General features: G+C 40.6%; 18 non-coding genes across 18 annotated transcripts; 17 read left to right on the top strand and 1 right to left on the bottom strand.

Moving 5' to 3' along the window:
• Positions 1 to 511: 511 nt before the first annotated feature.
• Trnak-cuu lies at positions 512 to 584 on the top strand. The gene has a single exon. It is a non-coding gene; the product is annotated as a tRNA-Lys (tRNA).
• Positions 585 to 1512: 928 nt separating this feature from the next.
• On the top strand, positions 1513 to 1585 carry Trnak-cuu. The gene has a single exon. It is a non-coding gene; the product is annotated as a tRNA-Lys (tRNA).
• A 514-nt stretch (positions 1586 to 2099) lies between these two features.
• Positions 2100 to 2172, top strand: Trnak-cuu. The gene has a single exon. It is a non-coding gene; the product is annotated as a tRNA-Lys (tRNA).
• A 723-nt stretch (positions 2173 to 2895) lies between these two features.
• Positions 2896 to 2968, top strand: Trnak-cuu. Its single transcript has one exon. It is a non-coding gene; the product is annotated as a tRNA-Lys (tRNA).
• Positions 2969 to 4073: 1105 nt separating this feature from the next.
• Trnak-cuu lies at positions 4074 to 4146 on the top strand. Its single transcript has one exon. It is a non-coding gene; the product is annotated as a tRNA-Lys (tRNA).
• A 259-nt stretch (positions 4147 to 4405) lies between these two features.
• Positions 4406 to 4478, top strand: Trnak-cuu. The gene has a single exon. It is a non-coding gene; the product is annotated as a tRNA-Lys (tRNA).
• A 740-nt stretch (positions 4479 to 5218) lies between these two features.
• On the top strand, positions 5219 to 5291 carry Trnak-cuu. Its single transcript has one exon. It is a non-coding gene; the product is annotated as a tRNA-Lys (tRNA).
• A 288-nt stretch (positions 5292 to 5579) lies between these two features.
• Positions 5580 to 5652, top strand: Trnak-cuu. The gene has a single exon. It is a non-coding gene; the product is annotated as a tRNA-Lys (tRNA).
• Positions 5653 to 6057: 405 nt separating this feature from the next.
• Trnak-cuu lies at positions 6058 to 6130 on the top strand. The gene has a single exon. It is a non-coding gene; the product is annotated as a tRNA-Lys (tRNA).
• Positions 6131 to 6853: 723 nt separating this feature from the next.
• Positions 6854 to 6926, top strand: Trnak-cuu. The gene has a single exon. It is a non-coding gene; the product is annotated as a tRNA-Lys (tRNA).
• A 308-nt stretch (positions 6927 to 7234) lies between these two features.
• On the top strand, positions 7235 to 7307 carry Trnak-cuu. The gene has a single exon. It is a non-coding gene; the product is annotated as a tRNA-Lys (tRNA).
• A 422-nt stretch (positions 7308 to 7729) lies between these two features.
• Positions 7730 to 7802, top strand: Trnak-cuu. Its single transcript has one exon. It is a non-coding gene; the product is annotated as a tRNA-Lys (tRNA).
• A 724-nt stretch (positions 7803 to 8526) lies between these two features.
• On the top strand, positions 8527 to 8599 carry Trnak-cuu. Its single transcript has one exon. It is a non-coding gene; the product is annotated as a tRNA-Lys (tRNA).
• Positions 8600 to 8907: 308 nt separating this feature from the next.
• On the top strand, positions 8908 to 8980 carry Trnak-cuu. The gene has a single exon. It is a non-coding gene; the product is annotated as a tRNA-Lys (tRNA).
• A 1181-nt stretch (positions 8981 to 10161) lies between these two features.
• On the top strand, positions 10162 to 10234 carry Trnak-cuu. Its single transcript has one exon. It is a non-coding gene; the product is annotated as a tRNA-Lys (tRNA).
• Positions 10235 to 10542: 308 nt separating this feature from the next.
• Positions 10543 to 10615, top strand: Trnak-cuu. The gene has a single exon. It is a non-coding gene; the product is annotated as a tRNA-Lys (tRNA).
• A 1108-nt stretch (positions 10616 to 11723) lies between these two features.
• Trnam-cau lies at positions 11724 to 11795 on the bottom strand. Its single transcript has one exon. It is a non-coding gene; the product is annotated as a tRNA-Met (tRNA).
• Positions 11796 to 11943: 148 nt separating this feature from the next.
• Trnak-cuu lies at positions 11944 to 12016 on the top strand. The gene has a single exon. It is a non-coding gene; the product is annotated as a tRNA-Lys (tRNA).
• The last annotated feature ends 2365 nt before the right edge of the window (positions 12017 to 14381 follow it).

The following is a 14381-nucleotide window of genomic DNA, read 5'->3' as shown; positions in this document are numbered from 1 at the left end:
ACCCAAAATAGCAGAGCGTGGTTTCGATCCACGGACCTCTGGGTTATGGGCCCAGCACGCTTCCACTGCGCCACTCTGCTGAACACGGTCAATGTTGATATTGCTGAATGTTGTCTGGTTATTCGAACACCTTTTTTCTGACAAACCATATTTGAAAGAAATACCTAAAAAGATTTAACAAAATTATTTCAACAAATTTGCTGAAAATACCCAAAATAGCAGAGCGTAGTTTCGATCCACGGACCTCTGGGTTATGGGCCCAGCACGCTTTCACTGCGCCACTCTGCTGAACATGTCAATATTGACATTGCCGAAAGTTCTCTGATTATTCGAACACCTTTTTTCTATCAAAAACCAAACCATATTTGAATGAAATGTGGTCTTCACATTTTTTCAGCACTCATAATTATGTTAATTCCGAATGCTTCCAGCGAGCCATATTTGAAAGAAATGTGGTCTTCACATTTCTTCAACACTCATCAATTATGTTAATTCCGAATGCTTCCGGCGAGCCCGGCTAGCTCAGTCGGTAGAGCATGAGACTCTTAATCTCAGGGTCGTGGGTTCGAGCCCCACGTTGGGCGTTTGGTGTACTAAACAATTTTATCCTTCCACTCAGCCTAAAAAGATTTAACAAAATTATTTCAACAAATTCGCTGAAAAAAACCCGAAATAGCAGAGCGTGGTTTCGATCCACGGACCTCTGGGTTATGGGCCTAGCGCGCTCCCACTGCGCCACTCTGCTGAACACGGTCAATGTTGACATTGCTGAATGTTGTCTGGTTATTTGAACATCTTTTTTCTGACAAACCATATTTAAAAAAAATGCCTAAAAAGATTTAACAAAATTATTTCAACAAATTTGCTGAAAATACCCAAAATAGCAGAGCGTGGTTTCGATCCACGGACCTCTGCGTTATGGGCCCAGCACGCTTCCACTGCGCCACTCTGCTGAACACGGTCTAGTTAATCGAACACCTTTTTTCTGACAAACCATATTTGAAAGAAATGCCTAAAATAATTTAACAAAATTATTTCAATAAATATGCTGTAAATACCCAAAATAGCAGAGCGTGGTTTCCTTTTTTCTATCAAAAACCAAACCATATTTGAAAGAAATGTGGTTTTCACAGCCCGTGCTGAGCTGAGCCCGGCTAGCTCAGTCGGTAGAGCATGAGACTCTTAATCTCAGGGTCGTGGGTATAAAATAATTTAACAAAATTATTTCAATAAATATGCTGTAAATACCCAAAATAGCAGAGCGTGGTTTCGATCCACGGACCTCTGGGTTATGGGCCCAGCACGCTTCCACTGCGCCACTCTGCCTAACATTATCAATATTGACATTGCTGAACTTTTTTAATCAATATTGAAATTTGTCTGGTTATTCGAACACCTTTTTTCTATCAAAAACCAAACCATATTTGAATGAAATGTGGTCTTCACATTTTTTCATATAGGCACATTTCTTCAACACTCATCAATTATGTTAATTCCGAATGCTTCCAGCGATCCCGGCTAGCTCAGTCGGTAGAGCATGAGACTCTTAATCTCAGGGTCGTGGGTTCGAGCCCCACGTTGGGCGTTTGGTGTACTAAACAATTTTATCCTTCCACTCAGCCTAAAAAGATTTAACAAAATTGTTTCAACAAATTCGCTGAAAAACCCGAAATAGCAGAGCGTGGTTTCGATCCACGGACCTCTGGGTTATGGGCCCAGCACGCTTCCACTGCGCCACTCTGCTAAACATTATCAATATAGACATTGCTGAATGATGTCTGGTTATTCGAACACTTTCTTTCTGACAAACCATATTTGAAAGAAATGCCTAAAAAGATTTAACAAAATTATTTCAACAAATTTGCTGAAAATATCCAAAGTAGCAGAGCGTGGTTTCGATCCACGGACCTCTGGGTTATGGGCCCAGCACGCTTCCACTGCGCCACTCTGCTGAACATGTCAATATTGACATTGCCGAAAGTTCTCTGATTATTCGAACACCTTTTTTCTATCAAAAACCAAACCATATTTGAAAGAAATGTGGTCTTCACATTCCTTCAACACTCATCAATTATGTTAATTCCGAATGTTTCCGGCGAGCCCGGCTAGCTTAGTCGGTAGAGCATGGGACTCTTAATCTCAGGGTCGTGGGTTCGAGCCACACGTTGGGCGTTTGGTGTACTAAACAATTTTATCCTTCCACTCAGCCTAAAAATATTTAACAAAATTATTTCAACAAATTCGCTGAAAAAACCCGAAATAGCAGAGAGTGGTTTCGATCCACGGAGCTCTGGGTTATGGGCCCAGCACGCTTCCACTGCGCCACTCTGCTGAACACGGTCAATGTTGACATTGCTGAATGTTGTCTGGTTATTCGAACATCTTTTTTCTGACAAACCATATTTAAAAGAAATGCCTAAAAAGATTTAACAAAATTATTTCGATAAATATGCTGTAAATACCCAAAATAGCAGAGCGTGGTTTCGATCCACGGACCTCTGGGTTATGGGCCCAGCACGCTTCCACTGCGCCACTCTGCTGAACACGGTCAATGTTGATATTGCTGAATGTTGTCTGGTTATTCGAACACCTTTTTTCTGACAAACCATATTTGAAAGAAATACCTAAAAAGATTTCACAAAATTATTTCAACAAATTTGCTGAAAATACCCAAAATAGCAGAGCGTGGTTTCGATCCACGGACCTCTGGGTTATGGGCCCAGCACGCTTCCACTGCGCCACTCTGCTGAACATGTCAATATTGACATTGCCGAAAGTTCTCTGATTATTCGAACACCTTTTTTCTATCAAAAACCAAACCATATTTGAAAGAAATGTGGTCTTCACATTCCTTCAACACTCATCAATTATGTTAATTCCGAATGCTTCCGGCGAGCCCGGCTAGCTCAGTCGGTAAAGCATGAGACTCTTAATCTCAGGGTCGTGGGTTCGAGCCCCACGTTGGGCGTTTGGTGTACTAAACAATTTTATCCTTCCACTCAGCCTAAAAATATTTAACAAAATTATTTCAACAAATTTGCTGAAAATACCCAAAATAGGAGAGCGTGGTTTCGATCCACGGACCTCTGGGTTATGGGCCCAGCACGCTTCCACTGCGCCACTCTGCTGAACATGATCAATACTGACATTGCTGAAAGTTGTCTGGTTATTCGAACACCTTTTTTCTGACAAACCATATTTGAAAGAAATGCCTGAAAAGGTTTAACAAAATTATTTCAACAAATTTGCTGAAAATACCCAAAATAGCAGAGCGTGGTTTCGATCCACGGACCTCTGGGTTATGGGCCCAGCACGCTTCCACTGCGCCACTCTGCTGAACATGATCAACATTGACATTGCCGAAAGTTGTCTGATTATTCAAACATCTTTTTCGTGACAAACCATATTTGAAAGGAATGCCTAAAAAGATTTAACAAAATTATTTCAACAAATTTGCTGAAAATACCCAAAATAGCAGAGCGTGATATCGATCCACGGACCTCTGTGTTATGGGCCCAGCACGTTTCCACTGCGCCACTCTGCTGAACATGATCAGTATTGACATTGCTGGAAGTTGTCTGGTTATTCGAACACCTTTTTTCTATTAAAAACCAAACCATATTTGAAAGAAATGTGGCCTTCACATTCCTTCAACACTCATCAATTATGTTAATTCCGAATGCTTCCAGTGAGCCCGGCTAGCTCAGTCAATAGAGCATGAGACTCTTAATCTCAGGGTGGTGGGTTCGAGCCTCACGTTGGGCGTTTGGTGTGCTAAACAATTTTATCCTTACACTCAGCCTAAAATGATTTAACAAAAATTTTTCAACAAATTCGCTGAAAAAACCCGAAATAGCAGAGCGTGGTTTCGATCCACGGACCTCTGGGTTATGGGCCCAGCACGCTTCCACTGCGCCACTCTGCTGAACATTATCAATATTGACATTGCTGAAAGTTGTCTGGTAATTCGAACACCTTTTTTCTATCAAAAACCAAACCATATTTGAAAGAAATGTGGTTTTCACATTTCTTCAACATCCATCAATTATGATAATTCCGAATGCTTCCAGCGAGCCCGGCTAGCTCAGTCGGTAGAGCATGAGACTCTTAATCTCAGGGTCGTGGGTTCAAGCCCCACGTTGGACGTTTGGTGTACTAAATAATGTTATCCTTCCACTCAGCCTAAAGGGATTTAACAAACTGGGACTGGGACCTCTGGGTTATGGGCCCAGCACGCTTCCACTGCGCCACTCTGCTGAACATGATCAACATTGACATTGCTGAAAGTTGTCTGGTTATTCGAACACCTTTTTTCTATCAAAAACCAAACCATATTTGAAAGAAATGTGGTTTTCACATTTCTTCAACACTCATCAATTATGTTAATTCCGAATGCTTCCAGCGAGCCCGGCTAGCTCAGTCGGTAGAGCATGAGACTCTTAATCTCAGGGTCGTGGGTTCGAGCCCCACGTTGGGCGTTTGGTGTACTAAACAATTTTATCCTTCCACTCAGCCTAAAAAGATTTAACAAAATTATTTCAACAAATTTGCTGAAAATACCCGAAATAGCAGAGTGTGCATGAGACTCTTAATCTCAGGGTCGTGGGTTCGAGCCCCACGTTGGGCGTTTGGTGTACTAAACAATTTTATCCTTCCACTCAGCCTAAAAAGATTTAACAAAATTATTTCAACAAATTCGCTGAAAAAACCCGAAATAGCAGAGCGTGGTTTCGATCCACGGACCTCTGGGTTATGGGCCTAGCACGCTTCCACTGCGCCACTCTGCTGAACACGGTCAATGTTGACATTGCTGAATGTTGCCTGGTTATTTGAACATCTTTTTTCTGACAAACCATATTTAAAAGAAATGCCTAAAAAGATTTAACAAAATTATTTCAACAAATTTGCTGAAAATACCCAAAATAGCAAAGCGTGGTTTCGATCCACGAACCTCTGGGTTATGGGCCCAGCACGCTTCCACTGCGCCACTCTGCTAAACATTATCAATACAGACATTGCTGAATGTTGTCCAGTAGAGCATGAGACTCTTAATCTCAGGGTCGTGGGTTCGAGCCCGACGTTGGGCGTTTGGTGTACCAAACAATTTTATCCTTCCACTCAGCCTAAAAAGATTTAACAAAATTATTTCAACAAATTCTGTGGTCTTCACATTTCTTCAACACTCATCAATTATGTTAATTCCGAATGCTTCCGGCGAGCCCGGCTAGCTCAGTCGGTAGAGCATGAGACTCTTAATCTCAGAGTCGTGGGTTCGAGCTCCACGTTGGGCGTTTGGTGTGCTAAACAATTTTATCCTTACACTCAGCCTAAAATGATTTAACAAAAATTTTTCAACAAATTCGCTGAAAAAACCCGAAATAGCAGAGCGTGGTTTCGATCCACGGACCTCTGGGTTATGGGCCCAGCACGCTTCCACTGCGCCACTCTGCTGAACATGATCAATACTGACATTGCTGAAAGTTGTCTGGTTATTTGAACACCTTTTTTCTATCAAAAACCAAACCATATTTGAAAGAAATGTGGTTTTCAATTATGTTAATTCCGAATGCATCCAGCGAGCCCGGCTAGCTCAGTCGGTAGAGCATGAGACTCTTAATCTCAGAGTCGTGGGTTCGAGCTCCACGTTGGGCGTTTGGTGTGCTAAACAATTTTATCCTTCCACTCAGCCTAAAAAGATTTAACAAAATTATTTCAACAAATTTGCTGAAAATACCCAAAATAGCAGAGCGTGGTTTCGATCCACGGACCTCTGGGTTATGGGCCCAGCACGCTTCCACTGCGCCACTCTGCTGAACACGTTCAATGTTGACATTGCTGAAAGTTGTCTGAAATTATTTCAACAAATTTGCTGAAAATACACAAAATAGCAGAGCGTGGTTTCGATCCACGGACCCCTGGGTTATGGGCCCAGCACACTTCCAATGTTGTCTGGTTATTCAAACACATTTTTTCTGATAAAACCATATTTGAAACAAATGTGGCCTTCACATTCCTTCAACACTCATCAATTATGTTAATTCCGAATACCTCCAGTGAGCCCGGCTAGCTCAGTCGGTAGAGCATGAGACTCTTAATCTCAGGGTCGTGGGTTCGAGCCCCACGTTGGGCGTTTGGTGTACTAAACAATTTTATCCTTACACTCAACCTAAAAAGATTTAACAAAATTATTTCAACAAATTCGCTGAAAATACCCGAAATAGCAGAGCGTGGTTTCGATCCACGGACCTCTGGGTTATGGGTCCAGCACGCTTCCACTGCGCCACTCTGCTGAACACGGTCCATGTTGACATTGCTGAATGTTGTCTGGTTATTCGAACACCTTTTTTCTGACAAACCATATTTGAAAGAAATGCCTGAAAAGGTTTAACAAAATTATTTCAACAAATTTGCTGAAAACACCCAAAATAGCAGAGCGTGGTTTCGATCCACGGACCTCTGGGTTATGGGCCCAGCACGCTTCCACTGCGCCACTCTGCTGAATATGATCAATATTGACATTGCCGAAAGTTGTCTGATTATTCAAACACCTTTTTTCTGACAAACCATATTTGAAAGAAATGCCTAAAAAGATTTAACAAAATTATTTCAACAAATTTGCTGAAAATACCCAAAATAGCAGAGCGTGATATCGATCCACAGACCTCTGGGTTATGGGCCTAGCACGTTTCCACTGCGCCACTCTGCTGAACATGATTAATATTGACATTGCTGGAAGTTGTCTGGTTATTCGAACACCTTTTTTCTATCAAAAACCAAATCATATTTGAAAGAAATGTGGCCTTCACATTCTTCAACACTCATCAATTATGTTAATTCCGAATGCTTCCAGTGAGCCCGGCTAGCTCAGTCGGTAGAGCATGAGACTCTTAATCTCAGGGTGGTGGGTTCGAGCCCCACGTTGGGCGTTTGGTGTGCTAAACAATTTTATCCTTACACTCAGCCTAAAAAGATTTAACAAAATTTTTTCAACAAATTTGCTGAAAATACCCAAAATACTAGAGCGTGGTTTCGATCCACGCACCTCTGGGTTATGGGCCCAGCACGCTTCCACTGCGCCACTCTGCTGAACATGATCAATATTGACATTGCTGAAAGTTGTCTGGTTATTCGAACACCTTTTTTCTATCAAAAACCAAACCATATTTGAAAGAAATGTGGTTTTCAAATTTCTTCAACACTCATCAATTATGATAATTCCGAAAGCTTCCAGCGAGCCCGGCTAGCTCAGTCGGTAAAGCATGAGACTCTTAACCTCAGGGTCGTGGGTTCGAGCCCCACGTTGGGCGTTTGGTGTACTAAACAATTTTATCTTTCCACTCAGCCTAAAAAGATTTAACAAAATTTTTTCAACAAATTTGCTGCAAATACCCGAAATAGCAGAGCGTGGTTTCGATCCACGGTCCTCTGGGTTATGGGCCCAGCACGCTCCCACTGCGCCACTCTGCTGAACATGATGAATATTGACATTGCTGAAAGTTGTCTGGTTATTCGAACACCTTTTTTCTATCAAAAACCAAACCATATTTGCTTCCACTGCGCCTTCCACTGCGCCACTCTGCTGAACATGATCAATATTGACATTGCTGAAAGTTGTCTGGTTATTCGAACACCTTTTTTCTATCAAAAACCAAACCATATTTGAAAGAAATGTGGTTTTCACATTTCTTCAACACTCATCAATTATGTTAATTCCGAATGCTTCCAGCGAGCCCGGCTAGCTCGGTCGGTAGAGCATAAGACTCTTACTCAAAGGGTCGTGGGTTCGAGCCCCACGTTGGGCGTTTGGTGTACTAAACAGTTTTATCCTTCAACTCAGCCTAAAAAGATTTAACAAAATTTTTTCAACAAATTCGCTGAAAATACCCGAAATAGCATAGCGTGCTTTCGATCCACGGTCCTCTGGGTTATGGGCCCAGCACGCTTCCACTGCGCCACTCTGCTGAACACGGTCCATGTTGACATTGCTCAATGTTGTCTGGTTATTCGAACACCTTTTTTCTGACAAACCATATTTGAAAGAAATGCCTGAGAAGGTTTAACAAAATTATTTCAACAAATTTGCTGAAAACACCCAAAATAGCAGAGCGTGGTTTCGATCCACGGTCCTCTGGGTTATGGGCCCAGCACGCTTCCACTGCGCCACTCTGCTGAACACGGTCCATGTTGACATTGCTGAATGTTGTCTGGTTATTCGAACACCTTTTTTCTGACAAACCATATTTGAAAGGAATGCCTAAAAAGATTTAACAAAATTATTTCAACAAATTTGCTGAAAATACCCAAAATAGCAGAGCGTGATATCGATCCACAGACCTCTGGGTTATGGGCCTAGCACGTTTCCACTGCGCCACTCTGCTGAACATGATCAATATTGACATTGCTGGAAGTTGTCTGGTTATTCGAACACCTTTTTTCTATCAAAAAGCAAATCATATTTGAAAGAAATGTGGCCTTCACATTCCTTCAACACTCATCAATTATGTTAATTCCGAATGCTTCCAGTGAGCCCGGCTAGCTCAGTCGGTAGAGCATGAGACTCTTAATCTCAGGGTGGTGGGTTTGAGCCCCACGTTGGGCGTTTGGTGTGCTAAACAATTTTATCCTTACACTCAGCCTAAAAAGATTTAACAAAATTTTTTCAACAAATTCGCTGAAAATACCCAAAATACTAGAGCGTGGTTTCGATCCACGGACCTCTGGGTTATGGGCCCAGCACGCTTCCACTGCGCCACTCTGCTGAACATGATCAATATTGACATTGCTGAAAGTTGTCTGGTTATTCGAACACCTTTTTTCTATCAAAAACCAAACCATATTTGAAAGAAATGTGGTTTTCAAATTTCTTCAACACTCATCAATTATGATAATTCCGAAAGCTTCCAGCGAGCCCGGCTAGCTCAGTCGGTAAAGCATGAGACTCTTAGCCTCAGGGTCGTGGGTTCGAGCCCCACGTTGGGCGTTTAGTGTACTAAACAATTTTATCTTTCCACTCAGCCTAAAAAGATTTAACAAAATTTTTTCAACAAATTCGCTAAAAATACCCGAAATAGCAGAGCGTGGTTTTGATCCACGGTCCTCTGGGTTATGGGCCCAGCACGCTCCCACTGCGCCACTCTGCTGAACATGATGAATATTGACATTGCTGAAAGTATCTGGTTATTCGAACACCTTTTTTCTATCAAAAACCAAACCATATTTGCTTCCACTGCGCCTTCCACTGCGCCACTCTGCTGAACATGATCAATATTGACATTGTTGAAAGTTGTCTGGTTATTCGAACACCTTTTTTCTATCAAAAACCAAGCCATATTTGAAAGAAATGTGGTTTTCACATTTCTTCAACACTCATCAATTATGTTAATTCCGAATGCTTCCAGCGAGCCCGGCTAGCGTGGGTTCGAGCCCCACGTTGGGCGTTTGGTGTACTAAACAGTTTTATCCTTCAACTCAGCCTAAAAAGATTTAACAAAATTTTTTCAACAAATTCGCTGAAAATACCCGAAATAGCATAGCGTGGTTTCGATCCACGGTCCTCTGGGTTATGGGCCCAGCACGCTTCCACTGCGCCACTCTGCTGAACACGGTCCATGTTGACATTGCTGAATGTTGTCTGGTTATTCGAACACCTTTTTTCTGACAAACCATATTTGAAAGAAATGCCTGAGAAGGTTTAACAAAATTATTTCAACAAATTTGCTGAAAACACCCAAAATAGCAGAGCGTGGTTTCGATCCACGGACCTCTGGGTTATGGGCCCAGCACGCTTCCACTGCGCCACTCTGCTGAACATGATCAATATTGACATTGCCGAAAGTTGTCTGATTATTCAAACACCTTTTTTCTGACAAACCATATTTGAAAGGAATGCCTAAAAAGATTTAACAAAATTATTTCAACAAATTTGCTGAAAATACCCAAAATAGCAGAGCGTGATATCGATCCACGGACCTCTGGGTTATGGGCCTAGCACGTTTCCACTGCGCCACTCTGCTGAACATGATCAATATTGACATTGCTGGAAGTTGTCTGGTTATTCGAACACCTTTTTCCTATCAAAAACCAAACCATATTTGAAAGAAATGTGGCCTTCACATTCCTTCAACACTCATCAATTATGTTAATTCCGAATGCTTCCAGTGAGCCCGGCTAGCTCAGTCGGTAGAGCATGAGACTCTTAATCTCAGGGTGGTGGGTTTGAGCCCCACGTTGGGCGTTTGGTGTGCTAAACAGTTTCATCCTTACACTCAGCCTAAAAAGATTTAACAAAATTTTTTCAACAAATTCGCTGAAAATACCCAAAATACTAGAGCGTGGTTTCGATCCACGGACCTCTGGGTTATGGGCCCAGCACGCTTCCACTGCGCCACTCTGCTGAACATCATCAATATTGACATTGCTGAAAGTTGTCTGGTTATTCGAACACCTTTTTTCTATCAAAAACCAAACCATATTTGAAAGAAATGTGGTTTTCAAATTTCTTCAACACTCATCAATTATGATAATTCCGAAAGCTTCCAGCGAGCCCGGCTAGCTCAGTCGGTAAAGCATGAGACTCTTAACCTCAGGGTCGTGGGTTCGAGCCCCACGTTGGGCGTTTGGTGTACTAAACAATTTTATCTTTTCACTCAGCCTAAAAAGATTTAACAAAATTTTTTCAACAAATTCGCTGAAAATACCCAAAATACTAGAGCGTGGTTTCGATCCACGGACCTCTGGGTTATGGGCCCAGCACGCTTCCACTGCGCCACTCTGCTGAACATGATCAATATTGACATTGCTGAAAGTTGTCTGGTTATTCGAACACCTTTTTTCTATCAAAAACCAAACCATATTTGCTTCCACTGCGCCTTCCACTGCGCCACTCTGCTGAACATGATCAATATTGACATTGCTGAAAGTTGTCTGGTTATTCGAACACCTTTTTTTCTATCAAAAACCAAACCATATTTGAAAGAAATGTGGTTTTCACATTTCTTCAACACTCATCAATTATGTTAATTCCGAATGCTTCCAGCGGGCCCGGCTAGCTCGGTCGGTAGAGCATGAGACTCATAGTCTCAGGGTCGTGGGTTCGAGCCCCACGTTGGGCGTTTGGTGTGCTAAACAATTTTATCCTTCAACTCAGCCTAAAAAGATTTAACAAAATTTTTTCAACAAATTTGCTGAAAATACCCGAAATAGCAGAGCGTGGTTTCGATCCACGGACCTCTGGGTTATGGGCCCAGCACGCTTCCACTGCGCCACTTTGCTGAACACGGTCAATGTTGACATTGCTGAATGTTGTCTGGTTATTCGAACACCTTTTTTCTATCAAAAACCAAACCATATTTGAAAGAAATGTGGTCTTCACATTCCTTCAACACTCATAGACTACGTTAATTCCGAATTTTTGCAGTGAGCCCGGCTAGCTCAGTCGGTAGAGCATGAGACTCTTAATATCAGGGTCATGGGTTCTATCACTTAATAACATTTCTATTGATATTATTTAATAATCTAAGAAAGGCGCACACAGAAACGATGCCAACATTGCTCAATGTTGTTTATATATTTTTACACACTTCTCTCATTCAAAAATAACGCCTAGCAAATAATTTTGCTCGCAACAATTATTACGGATCCAAGAATATCAACACATAGTTCAATAACATGTCTAAAAAAATTTAACAAAATTATTTCTACAAATTTGCTGAAACTACCTAAAATAGCAGAGCGTGGTTTCGATCCACGGACCTCTGGGTTATGGGCCCAGCACGCTACCACTGCGCCACTCTGCTGAAAATGATCAATGTTGACATTGCTGAATGTTGTCTGGTTATTCGAAAACCTTTTTTCTATCAAAAACCAAACCATATTTGAAAGAAATGTGGTCTTCACATTTCTTCAACACTCATCAATTATTTTAATTCCGAATGCTTCCAGTGAGCCCGGCTAGCTCAGTCGGTAGAGCGTGAGACTCTTAATGCCAGGGTCGTGAGTTCGAGCCTCACGTTGGGCGTTTGGTGTGCTAAACAATTTTATTGGACCTCTGGGTTATGGGCCCAGCACGCTTCCACTGCGCCACTCTGCCGAACATGATCAATATTGACATTGCTGAAAGTTGTCTGGTTATTCGAACATGTCTAAATAGATTTACCAAAATTATTTTTACAAATTCGCTGAAACTACCTGAAATAGCAGAGCGTGGTTTCGATCCACGGACCTCTGGGTTATGGGCCCAGCACGCTTCCACACACCATTGTTAGCACACCATTGTTTGGTAGAGCATGAGACTCTCAATGTTTCAATCTCATGGTCGTGGGTTCGAGCTCCACGTTAGGCGCTTGGTGGGCTGATTAGTTTTAAGCGTTTGACATATCACTTTATAACATTTCTATTAATATTATTTTAATGCTGGGTTCTCTAGCGTGGTTGCTGGTATCACGGGTCTAGTTGCGAATTGTTGTTATTTTGGCTGGGATGAATAACACTAAATCTAATTATGCTATTCGGAATGCATTAGAGATAGCCCGTCATTCATGTAGCAAGACAAATCTTCGTATTGTTACAATTCCTTATCGATATGACGATTATGCTCTGAATTCCAGAATTTTCAACGCCAATCGTTGCATTTTCCGTGACTTTGGTCGTGGTAAATTCAATAATGTTAGGATCTTGCATATCAATATGTACGGTAACAGAACGGACTACACCAGACACGGCTTTCATTTTATTTTCAGTGCCAAACAGAAGCTTTGTCGTATTCTTGCTAAAGATATGCTGCCTCTGATAAATTCCGGTAACTCCGAAGCCTTTCGCTTTCGCTGGTGGCGTAAATTCCTATATTCTCTGTCAGAAGATACAAAATTTACCTAACAAATTAAACAACTACATATAAACCAAATTTTTTATGCACGACTGAACATTGGTTAACTGACTCTAAACTTTTATTAATCAAATTATTTTTTTTATATTATTTTCATTCTGCAATCTATAAAAATAATTATATTTAGCAGAGAATGCTGACAAGTGTTTACAATTAATTGTTTACAAATTAGTAGATACGCCCAGTGGTGTATCTACTATAGTTAATATATAAAAAGAAAAAACTAAAGACAAATAAAGAGAATATATATATATATATATATATATATATATATAAATATATATAATTGTGCATGTAATTGTGATGCAACCCTTAGTTCAATTTTTACACAAATAAAATCTAAGTTCAATTTTGACCGCCTCAGGAATTTGGTATATCAAATTAATTGCTCTAATTGCGAACTCTTTTATATTGGAGAAACTAGCCAAAACCTGAGTAAACGCCTTAATCAACACAAAAATAATTCAAAAAATCCCAAACAATTTAAAACAATGTTAACTGAACATATTAAAAATTTAAATCATAATATCGATTTTTTTAACCCTAAAATTTTAGTTTACCAAAGAGCACTTCAATGAAACGGATAATTTGCAGATTCACTTTCATTTACTTAGAGAAGTTCAACTAAAAAACACTTCATTTTTGTAATAGAAATAAATTCATTACTATTGTATAATAAAATCACATTTTTCCTTTTCAAATATAAAACAAACAAAAAATTTCTTCATCATTCTCACGAAACCATCTGGTGGCGAAACGGAATTCGTCGGGTTTGCTAGTATATATATAAAAATAAACTATATTAGATCTTGAGGTATTTTCCTTTTGAGCCTGGTCGGCTGGCCTTCCTGGTATAAGTTGCATGCTAGTTGGTTTGGATGTGCGCCAATTCTATTCTTATCATTACAGGCAAACATTGATATATGTTCTTGAATTGTAGGTATGCCCGTGTCTTTGTGGAGAATCCATGTTGGCGTGTAGTGAGTAGCGTTTAATATTTGCCGCAGGAATTTGTTTTGTGCTCGTTGTATTATGTTTAAATTGCTCTTTTTAGCAGTACCCCAAAGTTGCAATCCGTAGGTCCACACGGGTTTGATCACAGCCTTATATATAAGTAATTTGTTGTAAGTTGATAATTCTGATTTTCTGTTTAGGAGCCAATAATAATTTTTGAAGATTAGATCTATTTGTTGTTTTTTGTTCTTTATGTGTACTTTCCAGTTAAGTTTCCTATCTAAGTGAATGCCAAGATACTTTATTGATTCATTGGGCGGAATAATTTCATCGTTGAGTACAACGGCGGGACAAGTTTGGGTGCAAAGCGTGAAAGTTATATGAACTGATTTTGTGCTATTTACTTCTATCCTCCACAACGAAAACCATTTCTCAGCTAAGCTGAGTAATGGTTTTCGGTGAGCAGATGGTGCTGAACACTATTAGAATCTGCAGTCGGATCTTTGTTTGTGGCGATGATGCACGTATCATCAGCAAATATAGC

The sequence above is a fragment of the Ctenocephalides felis genome, unplaced genomic scaffold (assembly GCF_003426905.1).
Source record: "Ctenocephalides felis isolate EL2017-DRISC unplaced genomic scaffold, ASM342690v1 CF-g0.4_SCAFFOLD_00845, whole genome shotgun sequence".
Taxonomy (NCBI): Eukaryota; Metazoa; Arthropoda; class Insecta; order Siphonaptera; family Pulicidae; genus Ctenocephalides; species Ctenocephalides felis.
The sequence above is the reverse complement of the archived record's forward strand: the minus strand, read 5'-3'. Positions and strand labels throughout refer to the sequence as shown.